Source organism: Mixophyes fleayi, chromosome 9 (genome assembly GCF_038048845.1).
Source record: "Mixophyes fleayi isolate aMixFle1 chromosome 9, aMixFle1.hap1, whole genome shotgun sequence".
In the NCBI taxonomy this organism is placed as follows: Eukaryota; Metazoa; Chordata; class Amphibia; order Anura; family Limnodynastidae; genus Mixophyes; species Mixophyes fleayi.
Window position 1 is genome coordinate 19,547,723 of NC_134410.1, and position 21,314 is coordinate 19,569,036.

At 42.8% G+C, this 21,314-nt stretch overlaps 1 protein-coding gene across 2 annotated transcripts in view; it reads right to left on the bottom strand.

Moving 5' to 3' along the window:
- PLEKHG2 (pleckstrin homology and RhoGEF domain containing G2) overlaps positions 1 to 17,304 on the bottom strand; it is a 78,323-nt gene extending 61,019 nt beyond the window's left edge. Inside the window, exons 1-2 of one of the 2 annotated variants that reach the window (XM_075186784.1) lie at positions 17,018 to 17,304; positions 5,273 to 5,351 (exon numbers count right to left, since the gene is read on the bottom strand). The gene's annotated coding sequence lies outside the window, so the exon portion shown is untranslated. The remainder of the gene's footprint in view (positions 1 to 5,272; positions 5,352 to 17,017) is intronic. The other variant, XM_075186783.1, reaches the window with a different exon arrangement.
- Positions 17,305 to 21,314: the final 4,010 nt, after the last annotated feature.

Here is a 21,314-nt window from a genome sequence, read left to right on the forward strand (position 1 = left end):
CTGGACGTTCCTGGAGAGTAGGCAAGTACGGACTTAACTGACCACTAAATATTACATTCAAGTTGGCGAATAGAAAAGCTGTTGATGTCAAACATTTCAGCAGCTTATCAGAATTGAAGAGATTTGTGATAAAGCTGTGATCGTGGAAGGAAGATATTTTCATACGCACATCAGACTTCCTACCAGTCATTCCGTCCAAGGACACTATAGACAGCCCCCTTACACAGAAATAGCAAATTCAGGTAGGGCGCCAAACATCCCAAATTCTGTCAAGGTGTGGAAAATTGTACTTCATATATTTGTGATTACCATTTGCAGCTCTAAAAAGTGTTTTTTTTAGGCTTATCGGTCCTTTAAAAAATGTATAATATATATTAAGAGTGATTAGTATGATTGATGTGGGGGGAGCAATGCAGCGTGTGTGTGTGTGTGTGTGTGTGTGTGTGTGTGTGTGTGTGTGTGTGTGTGTGTGGCATTGGAATGAAAGCAAAGCTTGACAACCAATTATAGCTCATGCCTGTAAATCTGGTCAACAAATGATTACTTAAGGCTGGGTACACACTAGGGGATATATTTACTAAGCTGCGGGTTTAAAAAAGTGGGGATGTTGCCTATAGCAACCAATCAGATTCTAACTTTCATTTATTTAGTACTTTCTACAAAATGACAGCTAGAATCTGATTGGTTGCTATAGGCAACATCCCCACTTTTTCAAACCCGCAGCTTAGTAAATATATCCCTAGAGGTTTTTCAGCCAAGTATCAGGCCAAACACCCAATAAACGACCATTTATCCCAATATCTCATTAGTGTGATATGATGAACGAAAGTCATTCCAAAGTACCGATCATCGCTTCATTCGATTGGTCGTACTGTTTCAAAAACTCATTCCCACCACCTTCTGATCCTGCAGTGTGTTTGCACTCACACGACTGTCGCCCAAGAGATAGAATAGGAGCCTGTCACTAAAAACATACAAGAGAGAGAGAGAGAGACAGAAAGAGAGAGAGAGAGAAAGAGAGAGAGAGATAGAGAGACAGAAAAAGAGAGAGAGAAAAAGAGAGAGAGAGAGAACGAGAACGAGAGAGAGAGAGAGAACGAGAACGAGAGACACTAAGGTCAATTTTGATAGCAGCCAATTAACTTACTTGTATGTTTTTGGAGTATGGGAGGAAACCCACGCAAACACGGGGAGAACATACAAACTCCTCACAGATAAGTCCATCGAACTCATGGCTTCGTGTAACAAGCTGTAACTAAAACATCACACCAAGTAACACAAAGAGAGTTAAATAAAGTGCAGGAGCTACTCATCTGAGCCAGTAATTGATGCTACGCTTGTAATAGCAACTTTGACATAATCTCCACTTTTTCAAACCTTCAGTTTAGTAAATATACCCCTTAGCGTTGAGCTGCGTACACTACCAATGTTATGTGATGCAGAGAGTGCTGTACGTGGATTGTTCCTTCCGTTCGTTCTGAGACTGAATATTTCGTTTCAGAAGCTAACGAAATTTATAATGACATTGTGGAAAAGTTTATTTTGTGTATTATAATCAGTGTAATCAGGAATAACCAACTACACTGCTCTTGGACCAGATGAAGGGCACAGATCAGAAGATAAATCGTGTATAGTGTGTACACATGAATAGGCAGACTGATTTTAACTTCAGTCGCTTGTAAAATCGTTAGTGATAACAAATTGTTTGAAAGAGTTTGCAGTGTGTACCTAGTCTTAGGCCTGTATATAGTCATCTACCAACCAGACTAACAGACACCCCCGGTGTGAGCCAGAGCGTTGAACCTGCCCAGTTTAGCTATTCTAAGGGCACTATTTATGAAACACTTTTCGGCCTTAAATCCTACTAAAACGGGCGTTTTCACAGGATTATGGCAATATTAAGTATGATGGCTATTTAGTAATCTCTAATCCTGGAGATATCACTACAGTTTTAATTATTGCCTCCATCCCCATGGTTCGCTATAGAGACGGCAAAACGGGACAATTCATCAAGCTCCAAAATGCGTTAGTAACTCTCATCATTGCGCTATAGCCAACCAGAGAGAAGTTCAAATCACATGCACAGACAGAGCCAGCAGTTAAGTCTTTTGCGCTGCATTCAGCCAGCGGCAAAAACCATCTCAATATAAAACAGTCTTCACAGGTACAGCCGTTTATCGGAGACACTTTCCCGGCAATAGTAAATTGTTAAATCGATCCGTCAAATCATCCCTTATCATTGCGAAACGCGTTGACTAAGGAAATTACTTAACGGACATTATTTTGGATGAATAATAAACATACCCCATTAAGGGGACCCATATCAAACTCCTAACCACAATCCTGACGAATGCTGCATCCTGTGTACGTATATTTTATGAGTGAAGATTTGTGTCACCGTGCTGCAGTCTGTAATGGAAAACCGACAATGGAGAGAGCAAAATTCACTCAACAGAGGTTATTTGCAAAGATGAATAATTGGGTTGTGTTGCTGTAGAAAGCAAAGTAATGACACAAATGCTGTAAGAGCACAGTATCCATCTGGAATCTGAACTACAAGAGGAGTATGTACAACGCCAGTCAGGAGATAAAGACATCGCTGACATTTCAAACACATAGAGCTCTTTGTTGCAGGAAGATACTGAAGAAGAAATCACTAATTGCGATGGGAGTGATCTAAACACAGGATGGGCTGGGACTCCCTGATCCGCTCTGATTTACAGTATCTGGGTCAGCAACAATGCTTTTACCTGATTATTTAGTATATTGCTGGGAAACCTTAGGTTCCCTCTGAATCCACTAAAATCCTGATTGAGTATATGCAACATGCATCAATGTTTATACTAGGACAGATTATTATAGTTTGAGGCTGTACTTATCAAACGGCAAAGGACTACTGCATGTGTCTAACATAGTATAATATAGATAGTATATGTAAGTGTCCATGTACGACAGATTAGTCACTGTGTACCAGCATGTATCAGGCTGGTCAGTGACCTGTATTCTCATCTTGTAGGTAGGAATAGGTGCCTGTAATTAGAGATGCTTAGGCTTGGTTTTCTGAAAACCAGCTCGTTACTTTTGCGCGTCCTCGGATCTGAATTGAGGTAAAACGTCATTGTTGCGTTGTCGGATCTCGCGGGTTTTGGATTCCATAAGTACCTCTCTCCCCAGGAGATCAAGCGCCATTGCTCACACAGAAACATGGTTAGCAGTGTTCTTGTCACTCTTCATTCTCCAGTGCCATTGCTCATACAGAAACAGGAGGGGTAGTAGTGTTCTTGTCACTTGAAAATTATTGGAAATTAATAGTATTGAGGTTAATAATAATGTAGGGATAAAAAAAAAGAGAGCCAAATTATGTGATTTTTGCAAAAAAATTAAGGATTTTAGTAAAAAAAACGGGATCCAAAACCAAAACACGCGAGGGCGGTTTTGCCTAAACCAAAACACGAAGTTAATCCAGGTCCAAAACCAAAACACGGGGGTCAGTGAACATCTCTACCAATAATATGTCACAGCTGGGCGAAGCAGCAGAAAGAGGAATCTTACCACTCGCCAGTGTAAAATAATAAAACTTGTACCGCGCTGTCCTTGTTAAATAAGTTTTGCCAGCGATGCTTTGATAAATATGGAGAAGCCTTATATCCGGTGAAAACTCGGATTGGAAACCACTTTCACCAGATTTTGGGGTTATCTCCCTTTATTCAATAGACACCCTAAGCAGTATTCAAACTTCTTGCCAGTTGTCATGGACAGTCGGCCAAGAGTCTGACCCACCAGTACCACTTCTCCCATAACATATTCCCCTAAATTAAGGGAGCGCACTGGCAGTCTGAATCTCTCCCCTCTGCTGCATCATTCAGCCGACTGCCACGGAATCCAGGCTGATTGTGCGAGTTCCGAGACACCTGGTAAGATGCCGCCATGGGGTATAACACTCATATAACTCTCTGGGCTTTGTTGATGGTGGGAAGAGAGGGGATTGACTGTAATCAATTCTGCCCCTACCAATAGCAAATAGAGCATTCCACCCCGCCCACCAAATGCTCTGTTACCTGAACCAATGAGTCGTCTCTATGTCGGCGGAATCAGTCCTCTCTATTGAAGCGCTATGGATGTCATGAAATGTAGCGAGTTATGGGTCCTATTTATTAAGCCATAAACCATGCGGAAACAGCTTTTGCACATGGTTTAGGCATTTGTTTTAGGCCAAGCTTCACATTGAGCCACAGTCCCCATCATTTTCAATGGGGACTGAGGTCTGGGGCTATTTAACAAGCCTAGTTTTTTGGAGCTTGAGCCTGTTGGCTAACGCCGTTGTACCCTATGTAGAGAGCATTGCGGTAGAGGGATCTTCTAGTCCCTCTTTGCACATGCGTGACCTTAGCTTGCGCATGTGCACAGCTACTTTGTGATAGTAACAGAAGGGGAAAGACCAACTACTGGAGCTTTAAGGTAAGTAATGTTATCGCCGGGACAGCTTCTGATGCTCTGTCCCAGGATGATATTTTAGTAAATTCATACGAAAAGTCATCTGTCATCATTGCTATGACAGATGATAATTAATGGAGCAAAACCTGTTCATTAATTAATAAATAGACCCCTATCTCTCCAATACAGGTGGTATTTCCAGACCACTCTCCCTTCTCCACTTGGAAGTGTCAAGATTGAAATAGCAAGTTTATTGGTGATCTCCTAAGGAGGACAATTATGTCATTTTTCTATTCATTATTTTTCTGTACGGGAGAAAGTCATAAAACAAATACAGTAAGGGGGTGAGAAAAAGGACTGCAACAAATACATAGTTCATACAGTGTTATCTTGTCCATAAGACTGATGAGATAAACGAAGATCAGGGGCAAACACAGGATTTGTAGAGGGGGGTTTCCACATCATGCCACCAGTGGGCGTGACCAGCATGCATGGGGGCGTGGCTATCATTTTAGACAGTGCTTGGCTGCTCTCCAACTATTCCTATCCCCGTAATATACATGGGCAATGCTGCGTGCACTACTGTTATGTGCACGCAGCTTTCCCTTTTCAAGCAGAGCTGTGTGAAGCGAGAGCAGGGTCCAGCCACCTCAAATATACAGTGCCCCAGGGTTGGAGGGGGGTTTCCAGGCACTAGAACCCCCCCCCCCCCTTCGGTTTGCCTATGTAGGTTGCTATGTAGGTTGCTATGTGCTCACATGTATCCTATGCTTAGTTGTTTATTTTACAGTGTGTGAGAGCGAGATGGTATTTCATGGGGAAGCAGGGTCTGACTCACCAAAAATGCCCAGATACCTTCATCCCATTGTGAGAAGATGTAAATTCTGATGTGGAGCAAGACCCTAGTAGCTAAAAGGCTGGAAAGATATGAAAATATTGGGCAAGGGGTAAGAAATAGTGAGTATGGGAAATACTATAAAAAGATGATATAATGTATGATGTGCGAGTATAAAAGATATTAAGCACATAACACACTTGATGACAAACTAGATATGAGCGCAATTGAAGCAAAAATACACATGGATCACGTTTTGCGGTAGAATCCGCGGAATGCCGCCTCCACACTGTGCGCACTACACAGAGTTTATAGTCTATGAATAGATATGGGATGACGACAACCAATTCAACTGTTAAGGCCAAATTCTGCTGGGAAACTTTGCAAAATTTCGTGTCCAAATGTGGAATAGGTCAAATATTTTGTGGAACGGTTTTTCTCTGTTGCCAACTGACAACTAAGATATACAATAGACATGAAAGCAGTTTATACGGTTATGGAGGTCAATGAAAACGAAAAATCATTAGTAACAAAGAGAAGACTGTTTTAGGTTTAAAATAACAATATTTTATATTAACATTTTGAAAGTTAGTCACCTGTGGATTTTACTAGACATTGAGGACATGAGTCGAATGGCCTTTGAAGGAGGACGGAGGATGACTGAGACATGATACACAGTAAAAGTAAATAAGGCAATTTAGAGATGTGGTGACGCCACATTCTCCTTGCATCAGTTTCTCAGGAGCCTCACATCACTACTCTGTGCTGCTGGAGGACCCTGCTCCTTCCACTATATAACTCTCAGTCTGTGGCTTTCTGCTGCCTCCATTCCACTCCTCACATCATGTCACTGTCCCTGTCACATGCAGCCCTGTCCTTACTAACACATCACTCATCTCCTGATATACTCTGTGCTGCTGGAGGACCCTGCTCCTTCCACTATATAACTCTGAGTCTGTGGCTTCCTGCTGCCTCCATTCCCATCCTCAGATCATGTCACTGCCCCTGTCACATGCAGCCCTGTCCTTACTAACACATCACTCATCTCCTGATATACTCTGTGCTGCTGGAGGACCCTGCTCCTTCCACTATATAACTCTCAGTCTGTGGCTTCCTGCTGCCTCCATTCCCATCCTCACATCATGTCACTGCCCCTGTCACATGCAGCCCTGTCCTCAATAACACATTACTAATCTCCTGATATACTCTGTGCTGCTGTGGGCCATGCTCCTTCCACTATATAACTCTCAGTCTGTGGCTTCCTGCTGCCTCCATTTCCCTCCTCACATCATGTCACTGCTGCTGTCACATGCAGCCCTGTCCTCACTAACCCATCACTCATCTCCTGATATACTCTGTGCTGCTGGGGGACCCTGCTCCTTCCACTATATAACTCTCAGTCTGTGGCTTCCTGCTGCCTCCATTTCCCTCCTCACATCATGTCACTGCCCCTGTCATATGCACCCCTATCCTCACTAACACCTCACTAATCTCCTGATATACTCTGTGCTGCTGGGGGACCCTGCTCCTTCCACTATATAACTCTGTCTGTGGCTTTCTGCTGCCTCCATTCCCATCCTCAGATCATGTCACTGCTGCTGTCACATGCAGCCCTGTCCTCACTAACACATCACTCCTCTCCTGATATACTCTGTGCTGCTGGGGGACCCTGCTCCTTCCACTATATAACTCTCAGTCTGTGGCTTCCTGCTGCCTCCATTCCCCTCCTATATAATGACACTGTCCCTGTCACGTGCCGTGCTGTCCTCGCTAATGCATTACTCATCTCCTGATATACTCTGTGCTGCTGGGGACCCTTCTCCATCCATTATGTAGCTCTCAGTCTGTGGCTTCCTGCTGCCTACGTTCCCCTCCTATATCATGACACTGCCCCTTTCACATACAGCCTTCTCCTCACTAACATAATCACACCAGTAGAGAGGTCTCTATGTGCCACAAGGTTTGCAGTCATCTCCTGAAACAATCTGTGCTGCTGTGAACATTCTGATGATTTGATTTCCTACAGATCTCGTGAAAAAAAATCAACTAACCCATTTTTAAAAATTCCTACTTGGAATACATTTTAAAGACTTCCTCAGAAAATACCACTTATCATTAAATTCATTTTCATCTGTCCTTTACTAGCCAAATTTTCAAACTTAATGAGACAAAGAAGTTTACACTGGGAACTATTACTCCTGGTCTCTGGATCGGCCCCCTTCCCTGACATTAACACACAGGAATCTGGAATAAAGCTACATTCTGGTGCCAACAAGCACCAGCTTCCTGGGATTCTACCATACAATTATATGTCGTTTCCTCATAAAGGTAATCTAAGTGCTGCTGTATAATGTATTCACACCCAAGGACACAACTGAAGTTAATGCTGCCCAATGCATTGTGAGTGAAAATGTTCTCATTTAGTTATTGGGCAACATTCCTACAACAACACTTAATCATACTTGCCAACTCTCCCGGAATGTCCGGGAGACTCCCGCATTTTGTGAGAGTCTCCCGGACTCCCGGGCGAGTGTGACAATCTCCCGAATTCTGCCCACTTCACTAGGAAGTGCCCCACTTCCTAGTGAAGTGGGCAGAATTAGATCCCAAACGCCGCGATTCCCGGTGAATCGCGGCGTTTGGCCCCGCCCCCGCTGTCAAATGACGCAATTTGCGTCATGACGTCACAGGGGGCGGGGCCGAAATGACGCGTTTTCGGCCACCCCGCCCCTTCACGCCCCCCTCCACTGGCTGGCTCCCGGAAGGGAGCTGAAGAAAGTAGGTAAGTATGCACTTAATAAAAGCAGTCGTATAAACGGGGCAGAATGGGGGGTGATTGGGGCTATTGCTGAGTGCAGGGGTGATATCCCCAACTCTCATTCATTGCTGGGAATGAAGATTCTACCTTCCCAGCAGTTAAAGTTATATCAAAGCAACGCGCTCTATCTACAGGGTGGTCCATAAGTGTGGAAACACCCTTTTAAAAAATGTTAAAAATGTGTTGCATCCAAGATGGCCGACTTCAAGATGGCCACCATACTGGCCACAGGCCCTAAAAAGTTTTCCACCACACCAAGATCATATGTGAAGACACCCTGCATAGGCAAACCGAGGAAGGGGGGGGGGGGGTTCCTAGTGGCTGGAAACCCCCCTCCAAGCCTGGGGCACTGTATAATTGAGGTGGCTGGACCCTGCTCCCGCTTCACACAGCTTTGCTTGAAATGGGAGAGCTGCGTGCACCTAACAGTAGTGCATGCAGCATTGCCCATGTATATTATGGGGATAGGAAGAGCAGCCAAGTACTGTCTAAAATTATAGCCACGCCCCCATGCATGCTGGTCACGCCAACTGGCGGTGTGGTGTGGAAACCCCCCTCTACAAATCCTGCGTTTGCCCCTGCCCTGTACATGCCAAGCGATTCAAAGGATTTGGTCGCTATGTGCAGCTATTTACTCACATGTTCCTGTATGTCATAACGCCCACTGATAGAGCATGCTGAGACATGTAGTTCCACAGCAGATGGAGAGTCAATGGATGTAAGGCAGGACATGTGGCCAGCTTGGGTGGGAAGGGTTTGGAAACGGCTCCCCCTAAGCAAAAAGTATAGATCCAAAAATATAACAAAAATCCAGAGAAAACATTTTCATGCCGCACTTGAAAAGTGGCACCAAGGGCAATTGCCTTGGTTGTCTAGTGGCCGCCACATGAATTGATCTAAAAAAAATGAAAACATTGGATTTATTCCAGGCTGGAAGGACTCTTGTCAAATCTAATAATGCAAGAAACTTATAGACGTCCATATTCACATAGAGGCAACCCCGAGCGTCAGTACTACATTGTTCTAGAACAGCAAGTGCTTGTGTACTCCAAACGATAAACCATACTTGCCAACTCTCCCTGAATGTCAGGGAGACTCCCTAAAATAGGGGTGATCTCCCTCACTCCCTGAAGAGTCTGGCATTCTCCCTGATGCTGAGCCAGTACAAGACGTGGTTGGCTTCGCCATCTGTGGCATGATGACACAGTTCAGAAATTGTGTCCTATGTCCATGTATTGATGCCTATGGAGGTGGCCATTTTCATGGAGACCAAGATTTAACCAAAGACTGACAGGTAAGACAACATGACTTCAGTAATGGAGACAAATGTAAAAGACACTTCAGTCTCTAGAGATTCATTAGCTGCTTTTCTTTAACACATAGTTGCCTACTCTCCCGGAATGTCCGGGAGACTCCCGAAATTCTGTGAGACCTCCTGGGCTCTCGTGAGAGCAGGGCAACCTCCAGGTTCTTGCCTCCGCAATAGATAAGTGGCGCGGGGGGGCTTAATGACGCAAATATCGCATCACCTTAGCCCCACCCCCTGCTGTAATTGGCCAAAATTGTGACAACCGTTTAGGGGATGGGGCCAAAATGATGCTATTCGTTAAGCACCGCCCCGTACGCCCACCTCCCCCGGGATCTCCCTGAAGCCAACGAGGAAAAGTTGTAACGTATGCGATGAACAGTGAATACTTACAATTATGGACGGTGTGCTTATAAGTTTAGATACAAAATGTATACATAAGGATATTGATATGTGAGCTAAGGAGTTATCTGGTTTGAAACAGTCGCTACGTTGTTATTTTGTATTGAGCAACTTCATTTCATGGCATCAAGTAAACCAAGTTTGTGAATAGCGAAGACAAGTAAATGAAAATTGTAAGAAAGCACTGTAGTTTTATATCCATGTAATGCAATTAAATTGAGCTTCATGAACCCAGGAAAAACATACACGGGTTAACAACAATACATAGCGTGTTTATGCCAATACACACAGGGGAGGAGCTTCACATCTGCCACGTGATGCTTTCGGCTTCACACACGGTACATTGAGTATGGGCTGTGGTGTGCATTACACACACTGTCTAACATCTTGCTCTCTGACCCTTCCAAATATGGAAACAATCAGTTTCCAAATAATCTGACATGTTTCCAAAAATACTTTTTGGATCAGATATCGTAAAATGCTTTCTGCAAAATGTGAGCTGGCGAGAGAGGCCTCCGGGTCCCACAAAAACATGTTTTCTCACAGACACATACACAATATGTTCAACATGCTAACATACACATGCTTTTCACACACAAATTTCACTAGGAACAGATTAATAATACACTAGGGGGTATATTTACTAAACTGCGGGTTTGAAAAAGTGGAGATGTTGCCTATAGCAACCAATCAGATTCTAGCTGTCATTTTGTAGAATGCACTAAATAAATGAAAGCTAGAATCTGATTGGTTGCTATAGGCAACATCTCCACTTTTTCAAACCCGCAGTTTAGTAAATCTAGCCCTAGGAGTTGTGTTTAGTTTAATGACATAGCACCTTCAGCGTCCCTCATGCACAATTTCATTCTCTATATCAGGGATTCTCAACTCCAATCCTCAAGTACCACCAACAGGTCATGTTTTCAGGATTTCTGCCTGTGGGAACAAATGGTGATAATTTACTCACCCAGCAAAATAGGTTAACTCACCTGTGCATGATTAAAGAAATATTGAAAACATGACCTGCTCTTGGCACTTGAGGATTAGAGCCGAGAACCCATGCTCTGTGTATTACCCAGTTGTTATATACGTGACCAGTGTGGAATCCTTCTACGGTCATAAATTTTATTTGTGGACTAGTAACAATTAAGCACCATTTCAGAAGTTTTGATATATTCACATCAAACGTGCCAACATTTATAACCTCCGCTCCGAATTCTCCAAGAGGGGAGCTCAGCCGGTATGGAATGCCGAGATTCATTGCATCTCATATCGTGGGGTATGGCCTGATAATCACATAATTATCCCTGCATCTGCCAGGATCCAGGAGGGTGCCTACTTTACCAAGAACTCCCCGAAATTAGGCAAGTATGATTCACATATATACAGATATATATCAATGGAGCACTCCAATTATCTTTCCTTTCGCAAAACACTTCCTCCACCAACGATAGAAAGGAGGATGTTTAGGAGGCCGCTCTAATTGTTTCCTACAATTCTCTAATTACAGGGCTCATTTTAATCATTAGAGGAATAAGTAACATGATAAAATACATCACAAGGCAATGATAATGTCTGCACAAATTCCCAGAAACCCTTCATATAATTGGCCTGTCTATTTTCTTCCTGATCAGTTGACCCCGAAATGTTATTATGAGACCAGAAGATTACAGTGCACTTGGAGGTGACCCTGAGCAGACTATAGGAGAAGCACTTCTTAACCAAATTTGGAATTATTTCAAATTAGAGCGAATGCTATAATAAAGCCATTAATGTACTTTTGCCCCAGACTTAACACCAAAAATATGTCCAGTCTTTTAATTCACTGGGAATTCGTGGTATTCCGGAGACATGAAGTTGTTAGTGAATTGAATGGCTTAATAGTGGCTCATCCGGCTAAATTGCTGCCTCTACTGTATATAAGATGATAAGTTCACTTTAAATAAATTTCCGTTTCATTTCTGATTAAATGACACATTCATTACCCAGAGCGTGCAAATATACCTGTCTTCCTACAGGTTTGGATCCTATCAACCTATACATGTATACTATCCATAGCCTCATAGTTCTTTCCCTACTAATAATTTCAGACTATAGGTCTTTTTTATTAACATTATATTTAGGTGCAATATTTGCACTAAACCTTAGCAACCAATCAGAAACGTCCTAATCATAATCAGTTATTTATATAGCGCCACTAAATCAGCAGCGGCGTACAGAGAACTCACTCACATCAGTCCCTGCCCCATTGGAGCTTACAGTCTAAATTCCCTAACATACACAGACAGACATAGAGAGAGACTAGGGTCAATTTGATAGCAGCCAATTAACCTACTAGTATGTTTTTGGAGTGTGGGAGGAAACCGGAGCACCCGGAGGAAACCCTAATACTGCCTAACGTGCATCAAGCTAATTGCTGATTAATTGCTGTGGTTCTGAGCACATCTAGCACCTAAGTGCAATATTAGTAAATTAAATAAAGTATTTATGAGTTATAAGTGATCTGCAGAACGTTACCCTGTTCCGATAAATTCCCGGCAGATTAATAATGATTGATCATCGATATATTTCAAAGCCAAGAATAGCCTCAAAATTAGATTTATGTTATCATATCGTAGCCTGAAAATCTGCAGCACTTACATGAAATCTATTCTTGAAGATAATTACTAACCTGAACACAGTTTCAAAGACAACAATTACCCTGGCTGCTAAGTCTCTAAAACTATGACCAGGATTAATTCAAATGTAATTTCTACAAAGTGTTACTCACTGGACTGGACTGCTACACAAAAGAAAACAGTGTTACTCACTGGACATCAAAAAAAAAAAAAGTTATTCACTGAAATCCAGTGTCATTCACTGGTGAGCACACTCATACAGATATCAACAATTTAACTCTCTAGCAAGCAGTTTCTACCACTGGGCAGCATTATTATTAGAGATACTCAGGCTCGGTTCCCCGAGAACCGAACACACCCGAACTTAGCAGATCCGAGTACCGAGTCGAGCTGGCTTTTTCGGATTTGAAACCGAGGCAAAACGTCATTGTTACAACATCGGATCTCAGATCTCGCGATTTTTGGATTCCTTTTTAAGATCCAACATAACGGTGGGTGGGAGGGAGGGCGGAACAATTCCATCTTGCACCATTTTTCTTTTCTGCCACTGCTGTGTGCCAATGTGTCCTAGATGTGCTAGGAACTGCCGTGTGTTTGTGTCATTGCTCTGTCGCTTACCATCCAGCCAGGTCGCTGCAGTATTTGTCCGAAAGTGTATGAAAATAATATTATGGCCTGTGAGGTGGTCAAAATTGACTGCAAATAACTTGAAGTTAATGTTATTCAAGGTTATTAATAATGAAGGAACAAAAAAAATCAAAACTATGTGATTTTAACATATTTTAGGATCTATTCTAAAAAATCCAAAACCAAAGCACACGAGGGCGGTTTTGCCAAAGCCAAAACCAAAACACGAAGCTTATCCAGATCCAAAACCAAAACCAGTTCACAGGGGGCAATGAGCATCTCTATTATACATTATAATTGAATGCATCTCACTGGATTGCAGTGATACCAACTATAACACATTGCAGCACATAGAGAAACAGTGATTGTCAATGGAATGCACAGCGTAGTAGTGACGCCATGGGAAACAGACACTAGAATACTTGCTTATATGGTAAGAGATATTGGTAGCATGAAAAGGAAAGATATATCGCCATTTCTCAGGTTACTGGTTAGACCTCACCGTGAGTACTGTATACAGTTACGGAGGCCCTATATCTAAAAACACATTAATAAAACAAAATAATTCAGAGAATGGCTAATAAAGTAGTGTCTACAAATAAAACAGTACTTGTCAATTATACAGGCACCACTTTCACTTGAACCACTGGAATTACTACATGTGCTTTCCTTGTCATCTCTCCGGCCACTGCTAACCCCCGACTCCCCTCCCCATTCTCCTGCTGCCCCCCAATGACATTGCCCATCAGCTGTTTAAGGACACCTTAAACGTGGCGGGTGAAGGACGGTGTTAAATAAATTGGTAGGATCCTGGCAGGCAAGATCCGACCCTGGACTCCAGAACCGGGGAGCAAGAGGCACGACAGAAAAGGAGCTTCCTGCTCCAGGCTGGGGTACTGAACTCGGACATGTCATCCCTACACAGCTCATCCTCCTCAAGAAGTGGCACCCGTATAATAAACAAGTTCCAGCAAAACCAAAGTTTAAAGGGGTTTCTAAACTAAAGACTTAAATGTTAAGGTCCAGATAATATTTTGGGGGGGTTTCCAATAAGCTTCTCCCCACCAACTATTGTGATTGCAGGAGACCCAATGACTGTGTGAGATATTGTACTACGCCTGACTAACAGCTGGGAAAGGTTTGAATGTAAAGTTATCAGAGAGGCAGCTAGCCATGCCACCCAGTCACTGCCAATCATCCAGTAATGTAAGGATGTAGTAATCTTGTATGTCATGCTTTCTAACTGCTCCTGATTACATTGCATTCATGCATTGTAACTATGAGAGGACAGAATAGACAGAAGCATCTGCTAGAAACACTCAGCCGTACAGAATCAAGAGAATCAGTGTTCCATACTGTTATACACAGGAGAAGCATAGTAGTAGAGCCATTGCACGGTCTCCCAGCAGATGTGGGGAAAAAACAACATAGTTCGTAAAGGCTTATAAATAAACACAAAAAAACTGCAGAATAAATATACCAAAAACATAATACATAATCAATATATATAAAGCTGCTATTTTTTCTCTCCGCAGTCATTTTTTTACCTCATGCATTTGATAATGTTATCACCCCTGGAGAGCTTTGTCACACATAAGGAAACTGTGCTGCTTATTCACTAGAGAACCATCTTACTCATCGTAAAACTGTCCCACTCAGCAGGCATTCAGGGGCCAAACTGACTCACAGGGTCCACAATTTACTCACAGCTGAGGATTTTGATACCTTTTGATAATTGTTTTACATGGATTTGGAGATGTTTTGATTCGCCTCTGCAGCACTTTTTTTTTTTTCTTGTTAATGCATTTGGCTTAGGCAACGTCTAGCTCTCCAGCAGTTGTGGAACTACATGTCTCAGCATGCCAGCTAGGCAGAGGTTGTAGGAGCATCCTGGGACTTTAAGTTCCACAACATTGTCTCTTTTTTTTAAATGTAAATCTAATTTCCATAGTGTTCTTCTCCCACTTCCCCTTATTCGGTATCTTGAAACTCCTATCTCTGGGAGTACTGTCATAACAAAGAGAGTAATTGTCATTTTTTTTTACCTCAGAAGAAACAAACTCTATGAAAAGCTGGATTAAACATGTATTACTGGTTCCACAGACCGGTGGATAATACTACATCATTGATAAGGGGGGAGTACTGGCATTTTAAGCACAAGGGAGGCATATAAAAGACAAGTCATCCACTCTATAGCCAGCTGAGTGTGATATCAGCAACGTGGGAGAGAGCCGGGAGTACATAGCATAGAGATGGTGTGAGGCTCCTGTTTATTGTGTTTTGACGGTTGATTTTCTGTTTTCCAAGGTACTACTTTACTTAAAATCATAACATCTGCCTTTTAATAGACCTTTTGGTCATTTTCGTTAAATTGATACCAGGTTGTCAACCCTGCATGCCCCCCCCCCCCTCCGAAATCACCCCTGTGCCTTGAACACCAGGTCTGCACATAGGTTTATCTAACAAAGGAGTTTAGGCCTTGCCCAGTTCAGAAGGCGAGTATATTTCAGTGGATGTTCTAGAACAAGAGGTCGTGTACTGAGGCTTGAAGGGGGAGAGCCTCAGGAGGATCGTTAGGAAGTACTATTTTACTGAAAAGGTCCAGGGTGCCAAAAACAACCTTCCAGCCAAAGTGGAGGAGTCTAAAACATTTAAACACCATAAAAATATGATGTTATAAAAATGAATTGTGGGATCACTCCCGTTAGCAATTACATTGTTCGTGCAGAGCGGTTAAATGCATTCACCCTGCAGTCGGTAAATAGAATTCACACTAGGAACGGAGGTAGACATAGGGACCATCGATCCTTATGGTGGCACCGATCAAATCTGCGGTCTGTTCCTACCTGTGAGAGAGTGACTACACACCTTAATACTTATCAAAACACACAAGTGTGAATGTACCCACAGTGAAGTAGAATGAATATCATGTGGCAGGCTGGTTGGGTCTTCATACTTCTAGAGGGTAAAGCAATGTGCACTGAAATCTATATTGGACACGTTATGGGTCTGTTTACCACATTTCATTTGTTCCTCTTTCATTAAGTCATTTCCAACTCCTCTGCCCTCCATTACACCTGTCTCTTTTGGGAGACACACACATATTGGGAAGACCTATATCCAACACAATCCATATCATGTCACTCACAATGCGGCCATTTGAGCGACGGAGGTGGATATTGTCATCATCATCACCATTTATTTATATAGCGCCACTGATTCCGCAGCGCTGTACAGAGAACTCACTCACATCAGTCCCTGCCCCATTGGATCTTACAGTCTAAATTCCCTAACATACACACATACAGAGAGAGAGAGAGAGAGAGAGAGAGAGAGAGAGAGACTAGGGTCAATTTTGATAGCAGCCAATTAACCTACCAGTATATTTTTGGAGTGTGGGAGGAAACCGGAGCACCTGGAGGAAAACCCATGCAAACACGGGGAGAACATACAAACTCCACACAGTATGGATTGGAAATTATAGTTGAAGGGATCACTTAGAACTCCCCCGACAGGTATAAGCATGAAGTCATTCAATTAAACAAAGGGAAGCCAATCTTACTAGCAAAAGGGTATTTCCCTTCTACAACCTGCATACGGGCCCTTAGTAGCCCCAACTGATGGATAACCCAATTTGACCACAGCTGACTCAGTGAAAATGACTCTCTGAGTGACTCACTAGTGCACTCTTGTAGTCACTCTTGTCTAAGGAGCGCTGAGATAAATGATACAACACAATGGGAGATGTAGCAAGCGGTGATCAGAGGATACTTTTTCTGGGTTGTGAACGGTGATAGATTCTCTTCTAAATGCAGCTAATGTTCTGTAGCCCAGACAATGGTTATTGGTCCCGTCTATGAGTAGAGAGGTGACTTAGTGGGAACAGATCTGTGTCCCAGCCAGTTAAGAGGTCTATATGTCCCCCCTCATGAGCTCAGCATTGGCACTTTTATTGTTCTCTGTAGGTATGGACTTACCTGATCTGAGTAACACCCTGTACCCCAGTATGAAGAGGACTGGTCAGAGAGATGCCATCTGGTACCCCCAAAAATCACATCCTTATCCACATGGAGTGATGAAAAGATAAAGAGTCCCTTATCCACGGCTGACAACAGGCACTTTATCCTGGGAATGGCTCCTGCATCCGAGTGTAAAGACAAAGCCAGATTCATTGACAGGGTCCCCGTCTCCCTCAACCCACGGGGGCTGGAGCAGTCTATGGAGAGAGAAAGAAGCAGGACAATCCAGAGAAAATAAGGGGCCAGGGCTGTGTAATCAGTCAGGGAGGGGAGGAGAGAGAGAATGAGAGCAGGGGGGGAGGGAGGCACAGCTGAGAGGGGGGAGACTGGGCTGGAGCAGTAACAAAAACTCTGAAAAGTTTCCTGCTTCGCTTAACCTCTCCACTGCCATGCTATGATCCACTGTAGACCAGTATGACCACACTGTACACCCCTTGTCCATAAATACCGCACTGCATCACAGTGGTACCTTCTACACTAATACTGCGCTGGTACCGAACTTACTATAAGCCCCTCTATACAGGCACGTACCCTCACTACAAACAACGGCACCTATCCCCAACACATGGCGTTAAATCTGAGCACTTGTACTAGCACCCTTCAATACAATAAACCGAAAGGGTGATGCTCAACCTTTTCTTAGCCGGAAACCCAAATCGGTGTGTGCCATTGTTCTGGGAACCCAAGGGTCAACGTACCAGTGTTATGGGATGCCAAGTGTTAATGTGCCATTGATCTAGGGCCCATAGTGTGAGTGTTGCATTGTTCTGGTAAATCAAGAAAATGTTGTTCCCAATTGAATGCATTACCTATCTAATTAATAGATAACCCCAAAAACAGATTCTAGGACCCAACTTCATGTCCCAAGCTACAGGCTGCAAACCCTGCTATAACCCACCATATCTGTATCTGTTTGTGTCTGTACTTACATCACTGTAAGGTACCTACCAGGATGCTGTTATTTAAACTATTATATATCACTGTAGAGCGGTACCTTCCAAGCTATGTACTATGCTGGTGTCTATCACACTCCAAAACTAATGTATTGGTGCATCATTTACAATGTATACTGTACTCACACCCTCCTACCTTCACAATAACCCCCTTCATAGGCAAACCGAGGGGGGGTTCCTAGTGCCTGGAAACCCCCCTCCTAGCCTGGGACACTGTATAATTGAGGTGACTGGACCCTGCTCCCACTTCACACAGCTCTGATTGAAAAGGGAGAGCATTGCCCATGTATATTATGGGTATAGGAAGAGTTGGAAAGCAGCAAAGCACTGTCTACAATTATAGCCACGCCCCCATGCATGATGGTCACGCCCACTGACGGCGTGGTGTGGAAACCCCCATCTACAAATCCTGCGTTTGCCCCTGCCCTTTACACTGATACATTTCATATTATTCTGTTATCTACCTTACTGTGAGCCCCTGTATGCTGGCAAATACAACACTGTACTTGTACTACCTCACTATAAACCACTGGACACCAATATCTTATATGCTATGCTCTGTGCTGGTATAAATCACTATATACTAGTACCTATTATACTATAGGGTATATTTATTATGATCCTGCAATAGTGAAGATTTCTTATCGCATTGCTGCTGAGTGATGCTCAGCTCCCCGGCGAATATGGCCGGCAGCGCCAAGAGGAGTCTTACCCAGCGCCAGGCCAGTCTGGGGTCCATCTGCGCATACATGAGCCAGATGTATATGATAAATAGGCTTCTCCATGCTTTGCCAGAGGCCCCCGGGAGAAGGTTATCTCTGGTTATAGTATTCACCGGCCATGGGGATTTAATAAATGGAGAGAAACCCTAAGTCAGGCGAAAACCTTTAATAAATAGACTCCTCAGTTCTTAGTTGATCCTGTAGCTGTAATAGAAAGGGGACAATGTGTTACTCTGTTCTCTGCTCCAAAGACCTCAGCCTTATGAGAGGTTGACTGTATCCTGGGACCTCATTATAATAGAACAAAGTTGCCAACAAGAGCCGGAGAAGTGAGAAAGTGAGAAGTCTGCCTGGCTACATTGTGAGTTACCACGTGACCCTCCTGTTGTGGTTCTTGTGCTGGAGGTAATCTGAAATCATTCTCACCCATTCCACAAATACAAAGTTCAGTAATACAATGTGCACCAAAACTCAATGAGAGTCACTGGAAGCCACAATCTTTTCAGGTGACCCATTCCCATAAGGTGACCCATTCCTGTCAGGTGACCCATTCCAGTCAGGTGACCCATTCCAGTCAGGTGACCCATTCCTGTCAGTTAACCCATTCCTGTCCGTTTCCAGAGGGGAGAGGATTAAAGTTGGCAAGTATGTAATAAATGGTTGTCAGAAGCTCAATTTTTATTGGACTCCTCCAGCACACACTGATTGGTTGCAATAAATATATGACACTGATCCACGGTTTTGCTGACACTCTCTTGTCCTGGGGATGATTTTCACACTCTCTCTTGACTTCTACACAGTCTTTCTCAGCAGCTCCCCTGATCTCCCAGCTCCAGTCAGGCCACTTTCCAAGTCACTTGTCCAATTCCAAGGCATAGAACCCCATTCATCCTGCGTTAAACTGCTTGAGACATTTGTCAGATCATCTGCTCTTCTAGAAAAGTTTGATTCATTACTGTTAATCTTATGTTTTTCAGTTGATCTTCCCATAAAAGGATATCCAATAAAACAATTATGGTGGATTCTACAACTTACTGGAATAACGCCTACCTGAAACTACCTGTTAAAATCTCAAAGAAAAACACTCAGGGCACTCCATAGTTTGTTTCCATGGTTACAGATGTTGCTAATGATGGTCAATTATTCAGAGGTTTCACTCTGCAATTTCAGGCTCAAGTCCTCTTTCAAGTATCAGGAGTTATTCTAGAAAGGTGTGCTACCTAACATACTGATTTTTGCTAGGCAGAATCATGTTTGGGTGGCGTTACAGTTTAATCTTCTAGAACCCTAGATGTTACCCCAGAAAAATGTATTGAACCTGAGACATCATGGCAAGAGGTGTAACTAGGATTTTGTTGACCCTAGGCACATAGTTTTGTCATTAGGACCCTCTTGCAATGTTTAAGTCACACATACTTTTGACCATGCCACCCAAGGCTGTGACAGCTGTGATACAGTAATAATATAATAATACAATATATTATTTGTGAAAGTGCTATAAAGAGTGGCAATATGCAGTTGATCATATATACAACAATAAAAGAGATACTTAGTTCGGGATGTGTCAAAGCGCGAATGTGTATCTGTGGTTTGCGTAAAATCTCATTCAATGTGTGTCAGTTTTAAAAGGCGCAAACCACAGGCTGTTTATAGTAAACTACTGGTTTGCAAACCGGGGGCCTGATTCATTCTTAACTTAAATTAAGAAGTTTCTTATTTAAGTCTCCTGGAAAAAACCATGTTACAATGCAAGGGGTGAAAATTAGTATTCTGTTTTGCACATAAGTTAAATACTGACTGTTTTTTCATGTAGCACACAAATATCAACTTTAATTTTCAGTGTACAAATAAGCTATCAAGTATTTGTGTGCTACATGAACAGTCAGTATTTAACTTATGTGCAAAACAGAATACTAATTTGCACCCCTTGCATTGTAACATGGTTTTGTCCAGGAGACTTAAATAAGAAACTTCTTAATTTAAGTTCCTTAATGAATCAGGCCCCAGACCTCATACAAGGACTGTTAGCGACCTGATGTCGGAGATGGGTATAAGTCCATTTGTGCATGTATAAATCATCACACTGTTTGTGGAAACAACTTGAGCATATCTTAAATTTGTGGGCGTGTAAGCACAGTACAGTAATGGAAGGCAGACACATGTTAACTACTCCCCTTTGCGAAGCGTCTGATTTTTTTTTTGTATACTTATCGAAAAAATGCTGACCATTCAAACGCCTTTTTATAGGTACCATACTCAAACTTTGATTTCAGTAATCTCACCAGTGAGACCCAAATATAAAGAGATATCTTGTATTTTTTCCCCTGATGTTTTGCAAACCACCATATGATACATCACATTTCTACAGATCTCATGTTGCAAAACCAGCATTGCAATTTGCGATCTGTCAGTTTGAGAAAATGCATCTCAATGTACGGTTTTTACATTCATCATCATCAGCTATTTATATAGCGCCATTAGCAGCGATGTACAGAGAACTCACATCAGTCCCTGTCTCATTGGAGCTTACAGTCTAAATTCCCTAACATACACACACACTGAGAGGGTCTAAGGTCAATT